The sequence below is a fragment of the Sciurus vulgaris genome, assembly GCF_902686455.1.
Source record: "Sciurus vulgaris genome assembly, chromosome: 4".
In the NCBI taxonomy this organism is placed as follows: Eukaryota; Metazoa; Chordata; class Mammalia; order Rodentia; family Sciuridae; genus Sciurus; species Sciurus vulgaris.
Genome location: NC_136464.1, coordinates 174,160,546 through 174,171,860, shown reverse-complemented (window position 1 = coordinate 174,171,860; position 11,315 = coordinate 174,160,546). Strand labels below are relative to the sequence as shown.

Here is an 11,315-nt window from a genome sequence, read left to right as displayed (position 1 = left end):
ATATGGGGTCTCTGAGAGGTGATGTGGTCATGAGCATTATTACCCATAAAAAAGAGACGGAGAGAGACCCTGCAAGCCTCCGCTACCCCTTCCATGAGGATGCTGGGAGAAGGGGCCATCTGTACACCAGAAAGTGAGCCCTCACCAGACACCAGACCCTTCAGCTCTATGAGTTTGTACTTCCTTGTCTCTAGAACTGTAAGAAAGAGACTTCTGTCGTGCATAGGGTTAGGCACCTAGTTTGAAGCGTTCAGTTCTAGCTGTCTAAGCAGACTAAGATAATTCCTTCTCCCTTCTTTCTTTCTCCATGCTTTCCAGCACCTCTAGGATTAAGAATGGAGGAGGGAGGATTGGTGGAAAGGGCAGAGTCTTATGTGAGCAGAGCTGTCCTGATGGCTGACAAGAAAAGAACTGGCCACAGGGGAGCAAGACGGCTTCCCAGAGTGTATCTCCAGAGGGAAGCCCATGGCGGGTAGGTGGGTTTCAATCGTCTTTAAGGACCTACCACAGGAGGTCTGTCCTCAGGGCTAGGTAGTCCCAGGGAGGAAGAGTCCTGTGGGATGGTCTAAGTTGGAGCTGAGGAGGACTCTATGGGGCTGGTCAGAGGAACAGTGCCCAGGAGTGGTGAACAGGAAGTCCCCAGGGAGGAGACTCACCCAAATGCTCCGTGAGTGTGAGAGTCAGCACTGGGCTGTGTGCCGCCCCTGGCACCAATGCAAGGTGACGTCAGCAGGACTCAGGTTAGGTCATCCCTGCCCTGCTCTTTCTTCCAACCTTGGTGAGAGGCATGTGGTGAATGGAGATGGGGACAGAGGTGGAGGACTACCGTGGAAGGTCACCCCTTCACCTCTGCCCCCTGCAAGTCACACACGTTTACTGAGCTCAGGCCTGAGACTCAAAGAGGGGAAGCTTCCAGCTGGTTGAGAGATTGAAGCTTTGATTGACTCGGTTGGACTTTTTAATATGTCAGACTGAGGATGTGTGCTATTATCTAAGGGTGACTTGTAAAATGTCCTCTGACTAGGCCTGTGATGGGGTGACATACCTGAAAATCATAGACGGAAGGAAAATAAAATTGCTTTAGGCTTGCTTCCTTCTGAGTCCAGCTTATTCTTAAAAAAAAAAAAAAAAAACACTTAGCACCTGGAAAATAATAAGAGCTCAGTAAACGTGTGTGATTATTGTCATCTTCAATGTTATTATGACCATACCTGGTTCTCTCATGATGATCTGTGAGGGAAAGCATCATGAGAGGCTCCCAGAGGTGCTGGGCACTCCGTTAGAGTTCCTTTATTAGGGTGCAGTTAAGTACCTGGTCATTCCCATTTTCTGTTTAATAAAATATGCTCAATTAAGATTTAATGTGATTTCAGTACTAATTTCCTCATGGCTAAGCTGAAAGGATGAGGATCAGGTCTATCATTGAGCAAGGTAGGATAGACAGATAGGAAAAAGGCAGTTAGGGAAGCCCTCCTCCCAGACTTCTCTAAACGAACAGGCTCCTCCACGAAACGAACCTGTAGGAACCTTCCACACACTCCAACCAACTCCTCTGTCCCGGGGCAGCAGAAACAGGGAGGTGGGGCCTGAGTAAAAGCTGCAGACTCAAGGGCTGACCTATCAGAATGACGCAGGTTGAACCAATGGCCTTGGCACTTTTCCAAGACCTGGTTAGCATAGCTATTGTTTGATCGGTGCCCCCACCCAGTAGCTTCATAAGCTCCTAGTCTAGTACACTTAGGTGGCAACCCCTCCGAGGTCCCCTCTTGCTCTGCGAGAGCTCTGCCTTTTTTCTTCTCAATTGAATAAATCTTGCCCTTATGTTCCCTCTTCCTCATCTGTGGATTTCATTTTTTAATTCATGAGACAAAGAACCTGGAAAGGAGGCTCTGGGAGATGACTGGGGTCTTGCAGCAGAGACTGAAAATCCAGTTTCAATACTGAATAGCCCCTTGAAGAGGATGCTCTCTTCTCAACTTCATGAGATCACTGTAATATGGTGTACACATAAAGAAGGGCAGGGGGCACCCTCTGGGAGTCCAAGCAAAGTGGTACTATGCAGCCAAGATAAGCCTCTTGCTGCCTTTGGGAGACCCCCTCATTCCATCCTGGATGTAGCCCATTTCATTTTTGAACCAAAATGAAAGCAGATAGCAGATTAAATGCTTAGTAAGTGCCCCTCCTGAACATACTTACCACAGGGGGTTGCACTTTGTTGTTGTTGATGCAGTTCTTAATTTTAGTACACTTTTAGATTTACAGAATTATTGAAAAGGAGCTACAGAGTCCCCACGTCCCCTCCCTACATCCAGTTTTCCGTATTACTGACATTAGTATGATACATTTGGTACAATTAATGAGCCAGTTTTGATATGTTATTACTAATTAAAGTCCATTCTTCATTCAGATTTTGTTCATTTTTCTCCTAATATCCTTTTTATGTTCCAAGATTACATCCAGGATACTACAAGACATTTAGAAGTCATGGCTCTGTAGATTCCTGTTGGTTGTAACGGTTTTTTACAGACTTGCCTCATTTCTGATGACCTTGACAGCTTTGAGGATTAAAATACTGGTTAGGTGAAAAATGAATGAACTGGATATTACTTTCCTAAATGCACATATGAATACATGACCAATGTAATTCCACATCGTGTACAACCAGAGGAATGAGAAATTATACTCCATGTATGTACAGTATGTCTAAATACATTCTACCATCATGCATAGCTAATAAGAACAAATAAAAAATAACTATAGTAAGAAAAAAAAATACTGGTCAGGTATTTTGTAGACTGCCCCTCTAGTGGGAATCATTTTGTTTTTTTCTCATGGGTAGACTGGGGTTATGAGATTTTTGGAGGAGGACCACATAGGTAAAGTGACATCCTTAGCACATCCATTCAAGGATTCATATTATTGACATGACTCTCGCTCTTGAGGTTGACCTTGATTTCCTGGATGAGGTAGCGTTTACCACCTTTCTCTACTGCAAACTTTATTCCCACCTTTCCCATACCATAGTCTTTGGGAGAAAGTCACTCTGCTTAGCTAGCACGTGATGGCTGGTAATTACATTGTACTTCCCTGAGAGCTGAGGATACACAAATTATTTGGAATTCTGCATGGGAGATAGCTTTGTCTCTTATCCAACATGTACCTATCTATTCGGTCACTTATTTATAAATATTAGTTTGGACTTAATATTTATCTTCTATACAGGTTATAGTCCAAAGCCACATTATTTTGTTGCTAAAATTGTCCTAGCTTCTAGTTCTAGTAGGTCCTAGCTTCTAATTATTGAGAGATTTTTGACATACCTCCATGATTGTGAAGTGGTCTCCCTCTCTTTTTTTTTTTTTTTTTTCAGTTTAAAAAGTTTTAGCACTTATTACCCCTGGAACTATAGGTTACCCTAGGCTCATCTTAGATACTTCCTGTTGCAGTTCGAGGATGGGTCATTTCTCCATGGAACCAGGGTATTCCTTTTACTGATGGTTTGAGGGAAAAAAAAAAAAACAGGATGCTGGAAGTACTTGTTACTACTAGCCTGTCTTTGCCTTTAGGTCTTCTCAGCTGACGGAGCAAGTAATTATGTTTGTACATTCTAACCAGCGTATGTGCACATTTCTCTCCATCTGTTTTGTGTTGCTATAATAAAATACTGGATGTTGGGTAATATATAGAGAAAAGAGGTTTATTCAGCTCATGATTCTTGTGCCTGGAAAGTCTGAATATCATTGTGCTGGCATCTGGTGAGGGTCCCTGACTTCACCACAACATGGCAAGAAGCAGCAGGGGAAGTGGCTGAATGCAGAAGGGAACAAGTAATGAGATGGACTCAATACATACTAACCTGCTGTCGGAAGAACTGTCCCAGTCCTGTAAGAACTACAGTAGTTCCTTGTAAGAGGGGCATCCCCATGAGCTCATCTCCTCCCATAATACACCCCACTTCTTAAAGACCCACCTTTCTCAATACCAATATACTGGGGACCAAGATTGGGACCTGTTGGGCAAAACATTAAAACCGCACCAGACCCATCGTGACAATGCTGAACATTTCTTCATGCAGCCATTTGTGTCTGTATTGAGTTAGTGGTTAATGGTTTTGTGTCTCTGTGCATCAGTTTTTACTGATTCTAATCCATTACCCATGGATCATTCTAGCTCTACTATTTGTTCATTTGTGATTTCTTATTCTAATAAAAATCTGATTAGGTTAAGCTTTTCATAACCTAATGTACTCACCTCGAAGCTCCTTGTGTTGTCTCACACAGCAGTTTTTTGAGGACACCTCCGATCGAAACTGCAATTACAGCAGTTGCCTTTGTATTTCTCTTCCCGGCCACCATGAGCTGAGCAGCTTTCTCCGCCACACCATCCTCTGTGATGCACTGACTCATCTTGGACTCAGAGCAGTGGAGTCTGCAGACCACGGACTGACACTTCTGAAACTCGGAACCCAAAATAAGCTTCTCCTCCTCTGAGTTGTTCTTGTCAGGTATTCTGGTCAGAGATGAAGAGCTAACTAATACACTATTACTCTGAAATTTCTACGGATGGGTAAATCACTGAACTAAAGAGTATGAATTTTTAAGTGCCCATAATATTTCAAAGTATTCTCTAAAAATGTAAGCTTTACCAGAACTAAATGAGAAGTGTGAAAAGACTTGAAAATTATGATTTTAAAATGATTTCTTTGTATATGACATATAAAAACCTTACCACACAGTGCACAGTTGAGATTTTTTCACTATTTGTATTTCTTCATTCTTGCTTTTCTCTCAGGCCATTTTCTATCTTGCTTTTAGTGCAAGCTTCATTTTTTTATAAATATTCAGTAGTATGGCTGTTTAGCTGAACTTGAAATCTGATGGTTTATATGTAGGAATTCATTGACTCCTCCTTGAACATTTGTGCTTTGTAGAACTTCCCAGGAGATTGTGTGAACTTCAGAATGTGGACAGCACAGAGGAGACTATTTTCTGAGGACCCAGCCTGAGACTCTTCTCTTTCTACTCGTAAACACAGGATTTAATTCCTTCAATTATCAAGCAGTTACAATCGTTGTCTTTATATTTCTCTCCCAAGTGTGATTCATATAGGAAGATCTTCTCATGTAACCATCCTAGAACACAGTCTCAGAACTCTTAAGATGGAGTGAGGGGTTTGTGTCTGTGTGCATGAAGAAGTTTCTTCCCTGTCAACTTACACAAAAAAGTCTGCATCCTCAGGAAGGTTGGTCACCTCAACCTGTAGGAATTCTTCTAAATCTGAGACTATGACACAGCTCTCAAAAAGTTGATCTCAGGTTGAGTTAAGGGCCTTCTTTTTTCTCAGTCGTATGGTATTTTTTTTTTTTTTTTTTTATCAGGTGTATTGTGTAGCTCACAGTTCTTGGGGTTCTCACGGACTTATCTGAGTGGCTGCAAATTTTCAGCATGGAGCCCTGAATGTTGTAGTAGTCAGGATGGGACACGGGGGGCTAGTGGTGACTGTCAGTCTGCTGTTGTCCAACAGAATGGTCTTGGACAAGTTATTCAATAAAGCTAGGTGGGGAAGATAAGGGAATTGAACAAGTAGTTTCAGTCTATAAGGACTATATCTCATTTGAATTGGTCTTATGGTCACATATCACAGAATTGGAAGGTACTAGAAAGACCCAATCTGAAGGGTCTTTGCTTTGCTAAACTTGTTCAACCCATAAGAAAAACTGTTATGATTTAGATATGAGGTGTCCCCCCCAAACTCATGTGCGAGACAATGCAAGAAAATTTGGAAGTGAATATATCGGGTAGGAGAGCCTTAACCTAATCAGAGCTTTAATCCTCTTAAAGGGATTCACTGAGTGGTCACTGGAGGCAGGTAGGGTGTGCCTGGGGGAGGTGGGTCACTGGAGGCGTGTCCTTGGTTTATTTATATTTGTCCCTGGTGGGGGAGCTCTCTCTGCTTCCTGACCATCATGCCCTGAGCTGCTTTCCTCCTCCACACCCTTCGGCCATGACGTTCTGCCTCAACGTGGGCCCAGAGCGATGGCGCCGGCCATCTGTGGACAGAGACTTCTGAAACCATGAGTGCCTAATAACCTTTTCTCCTCTAAAATTGTTCTTGTCAGGTCCTTTGGTCACAGCAGCGAAGCAGCCAATGAATACAAAGGCCATCTCCATTCTCCACACTCCACGCTCGACACTGTGGACCCAGCGGCAGGGCCAGCAGCTATTCTCTTAGACATAGTAGTCTTTGTTCCTCACCCCTCACATTCTTTTTTGCTAAATTTAGCAATCTTTTCTTCTCTCCTGAAAAGGAGCTATAAAAATCACTCTTATCCTCAAACTCGAACTATGCTTTGAACTAAGAGGTCTTCAGAACTTGGAAATGCAACGTCGTTTGAGGATTTAAATGCAAAGCAGAATCACCCAGCGACTACTTCATCATATTTTAATTCTATTTAATTTAGTGTTAATTTAAAGCAGAAACCTGTGGAGCAGAGTAGAGGGGAAGTCAATGAAGCCAGAAGTACAAACCTGGGCAAGTAGATAACATGCCTCTCCTTCCACTGCCTCCTTGCCAGTGTACAAGTTTCTTAGCATTTGATTTAATAATTATAAGGGGGCTAGGGAGGTAGGTTGGTGGTTGAGCACTTGTCCAGCATGCATGAAGCCCTGGATTCCATCCCCAGAGTGCACATGCATGTGCACGCACACACACACACCACACACACACACACCACACACACACACACACACACACACACACACACACACACAGGGCAAGGGATTCACAGGTATAAATTCATTGTCTCATTTCTTCCCAAGTAAAACATGCTCCCTCTGGTGATGACGTTACTAGCCCCTTGGTAGCAAAGCTGGGGCAATCTGCATGCTCCACACATTCCATCAAATGCACCAGCAAGATGGGAGCAGGAGCAGATGAGGTGAGAGCTGACCGCCTTGGAGCCCTAGAGATACATCAGCGTCCTCAACTGCACGCTCCGCTTGGGTCCCTGGCTGCCAGCCGTTTTTATTTTCTATTTTCTCCCAACTCTTCAGAGGCTCTGAGAGCACTGGAGCTTCTTGGGAATTTCAGGCGTGAACACCAGGACAGGAGAGACCCAGGCTCTGCTGTGGGCTCCTGGCCGCGCTCCTGGGCGGATGTGGAAGACACTGCAGATTTCCCTGGAGGATCCTGAGCAGAGGAGCTCATGCCAGGCTGGACTCAGAGTCCAACTACCCCTCAGGAGTCCCAGGGTCATTAAGCCTTTAATTTCACCTCTCTAGACTACTGTGGTGAGAAAACCTTGCCAGTTTGACACCAACACAACTTTCGTGTCCTTGCCTTCCAGAGCCCTCATTTCTCAGCGGTGTGATTGATGGCTAGTGATCTCAAGCTCTTGAACTTGGTGTAATATTCGAATTTTCATTAAGTAGAGATGATGGAGAAGGTCAGGGGAACAGGAACCAGAATTTCCAGAAGCCCCCCTTCCCCCCTCAGGGTCATCTGTAACCTTAGGTTTGGGGGAAGTAATCCTTCACTCCACCAGCCTTATAAGCTGGGGACACTTGGGAATCTGATGACTGGGTTAGGACAAAATAAGATCCTTAAAGGGTGACAAGGCATGGTGTGATGGGAGCCCGGGAGAGCAGGAGTTGTACCAACCAGTGCCAGGAACATGCCATGCCCCCTCACTGGGCCTCTGATTCCTCACCTGTGAGATGTCAACTCTGAAATTCTGATGGGGGTCTGATTATTTTAGGGGTCCGGTAAGAGTGCTTTCAGCCTGTGTGAGGAAGCACAGGAAGACAGAGAGAGACAAACTGGGTTTCTGCTTGTTTTGCAAATGCTCGAGCCTGCATTGAAGCATGTTTTATATTTGGATACTTTGACCCAGAGTCTTCACCTGCACCTGAACAAGATCAATTATCCTTTAAGAGTGTGATCAAATGGGAAACTTGGAAACCAGGAATCAGTATTCCAGGGTGAAGGGCAGGTAAAACCTTTAAGGAGCTGTGCTCATGATGAGCAGTGTTGGTTCTTGTCTTTCAGGGCCCTCGGGAACTTGCCAGTGCTCTGAGAGGCAGGAGGCTGGCTGCACATCTAGACCAAGCCTGCTCCACCCAGGGATGTCCAGGCAAGATGCTCAGGGAGAAGAAAAATCGGATGAGTCACTGCAAGTACTATTCACCAGGACGGAGGCTGACTTACAGCCAGTGACAAAGCACCAAGAGCTTGAGGGGAAAGCCCAGGCCACCTGACTGTGAGGGCAGTCACACGCTGTCACACAGCGCACACTGCCACAGGATTTCGATAGACCTGGTGAGTCAAGTTCTTTAGACTTAACACACAGGAGAGGCCTCTGACCACGGGGCAGCCCACAAAAGCCAAGATGGTCCTGTCTCCTTAGGTGAATCTGAGAATAGGCTTAGCCATGTAATCAGTGTTCACAATGCCCTGTACCCTCCGTGATGCCCCCTGTTAGGCACAAGGGGAAATACAGATAAAAGGAACAACAGGATAGTTGAGCCCTCACCCACTGTATGACTGTGTTATTAACCTCTTTGTCTCTCAGTTTTCTTTTTGGAAAATGAGGACAATACTGACACTACTGACCTCACAGGTTTAATTGCGTAAATTATTGGTAGAGTACCTGGTACCACCTGCAAAAGGATAACTTTTTATTTTATTATGTATAAACAGTAGTGGCAAGCTTCTTGGGAATTTATATGACATTTTATGGTTCATAAACTGCTACTTTTATCATGTCATTGAATTCCTATTGAAACCTGGCACAAACACATCATTATTTCTATTTGACAGATAGCAATGGAGGCTTATGTAAGATTATATGTCTAAAAGGAAGATCAGGGGTATCTTATTTTGATTTCTATACTATAGCAGAATACCTAAGACCTGGTAATTTAAAAAAAATAGAGGTTTATTTTGCATACAGTTCTGGAGGCTGCAAATCCAAGATCAGGTCGCTGCATCTGGCAAAGACCTTATGTTAAATTATAACATGTCAGAAAAGCAGAAGGGGAAGTAGGTAGTAGGGAAGAGACAAAACGTGAGGAGTACCTTGGTTTTATAATAACTCACTCTTGAGGTAGCGAATCCAGTCCTGCAAGGGCGAAAACCCACTCACTCGTGAGAATGGCTTGGATCCCTCCATGAAGACAGCCTCTTGAAGGCCCTACTGCCTCTTTTTTTTTTTTTAACACTACAAGTAAAAGGTTTACTTTATATTACTGTTCATAATAATATATAGTAAGTTGTGTTATAAAAATATATGATAAAATCTTTTGTGTGTGTGTGTGGTGCTAGGAATTGAACCTCCTGCATGCTAGGCAAGTACTCTACCACTGAGCTGCATCCCCAGCCCTATGATAAAATCTTGTAAGAAACTGAATGAACTGAAGCTTGACAACTCCTTTAAGAGACCAGAATAAAACTGCAGGGGCTGGCTAAGTTCCACTAATTTCTTCTCATTTTCTTTGATTTTTTTCTCCTGATCTTCAGTTATCCTTTCTGCAGATCGCTTTTTCAACCCCTTCATTTTCTTAGTTTGTAGTTTGCTTAGGTCTTGTTTCTGCATATGAATCCTTCCATAAGTTGTACCAAAAGTATCATGGGAGATATTTTTCTTCTTCTTTGGCTTGAGGGCTTTTGGCATTTTCATAGATAATTTATAAAGGTCATCTGATGCCAGGTGTGTCCTCCTCACAACCAGATCCAATGAAGGTCCCATCTCTTCCAATTCAATCCGTGGTGTTCTGCAACCAGATTTCTTCAACAGCAACTTATAGCTTCGAAAGTAAATCTTCCCATTCATTGCAGTGAAATGCAGAACATACTCTAATCCAGCCAGGCGAATATTTTGATACTATGGGGCCTCTGAAAAAGTCTTAATATCTTTGAGAGACACAAACTTCTCAATACCTAATTCAATCATATCCAGCAGCACATGGTAATCATACATGCGACCTATTACTAGATTATTTGGCCGCTTCTTGTTATGGGAGCCAAACATGAATAAAGAACAATCTGACTTCTTTGAAAAGAATTCCAGTGATGTCTGATCCTCAAATGGTCTTGTAATATTTTTCTTTTTATATAGAACGCCATACAGTTTTTTCAGTACGTACACATCTTTAAGTACTTGTGTCACTGTTGTATTTGCATTTCCCCCTTTAATCAGCATGACAATTTTAATATTTTCACTCAGCTTCGGTTCTTTCTTCTCAAGGAATCTCTTGGCCCTTTTTGTTTTGGGTTTTATAACTCGATCCAAGGCGTCCATGGCTACTGCAGGCCCAAACTGGTGAAAGATCCCTACTGCCTCTTAACACCGTTACATTGAGAATCAAGTTTCAACATGTTTCAGAGGAGATAAACGCAGCGGTGGGAAACTTTGAGTCCATCTCTTGATCTTTTCACTTGACCAAGCTCTATTTGATAAAGATATACAAAAACAGAGCCCATGCTTTTAAGAGACTTGCTATTGATTGGGAGAGCCCAAAGCTGAACAAATGAAAAGAACATGAGTTTAAAAAGTATCTGACACAATAGCGTCAGCCATGCATAGGAAATTTGTGACTGATTCCAGGCAGAATGGGAAAATAGCAGTCACTGTGGAAGTGCAGGGGCAGAGGCAGAGAGATGGGCTGCTGCCAGGTGATTACCTGCAGGGGCTGCTGAAGGCACTTACTGATCCATAAACAGTCTGCTTATGGCACGTTCCAGCCATGGAACAGAATCATGGTTGTCTATCACCCTGGACTCCCCAGTCTGTAGGCTCTCCCTTCTGTCCACCTACCTGAGCATCCCACTAACCTTGAGCTCTCTCAGCTCAGATATCTTCTCATCAGAATCTGATTAGAGCAGAGAAGAGCTCTATTAAATTCTTACAGATGAAGAAAATGACCTACTGGGGTTCATATCCTGATTTCAACTTTGATATGTGGATATTTGTATGAGAAAAAAAAAACCTGAAGACAGAGGAATTGTGGATATTCATGCATGAATAATTTGGAGTAGTGAAACATTTTTAGAATAGGAGAGATTTATTGAAACCATTTAAAGTTGTTATACATGTCTGCCCATATGGTTTGCTTTTAAAAATACAGTGAATCTGTGAAGGATTTAAAATCAATAGGATTGCGAATAAATAAACTCTCAAGATTGGGGATTATGTCTTTCTATTCACTGTGTATTCATAGCACTGGCACAATACCTAGTACCTAGAAGGTGGTCAATAAATATTGGTCTAGTGAATGAAGTATTTACTGAATGAATCAATAAAGACTTACATTGTGGAT

The 11,315-nt window shown here is 43.0% G+C and overlaps 1 pseudogene across 1 annotated transcript; it reads right to left on the bottom strand.

The window, feature by feature from the left end:
• Positions 1–9,263: 9,263 nt before the first annotated feature.
• On the bottom strand, positions 9,264–10,321 carry LOC306659623 (ribosome production factor 2 homolog; annotated as a pseudogene). Its single transcript has one exon. The product of its transcript is annotated as a ribosome production factor 2 homolog (transcript).
• Between the last annotated feature and the right edge of the window lie 994 nt (positions 10,322–11,315).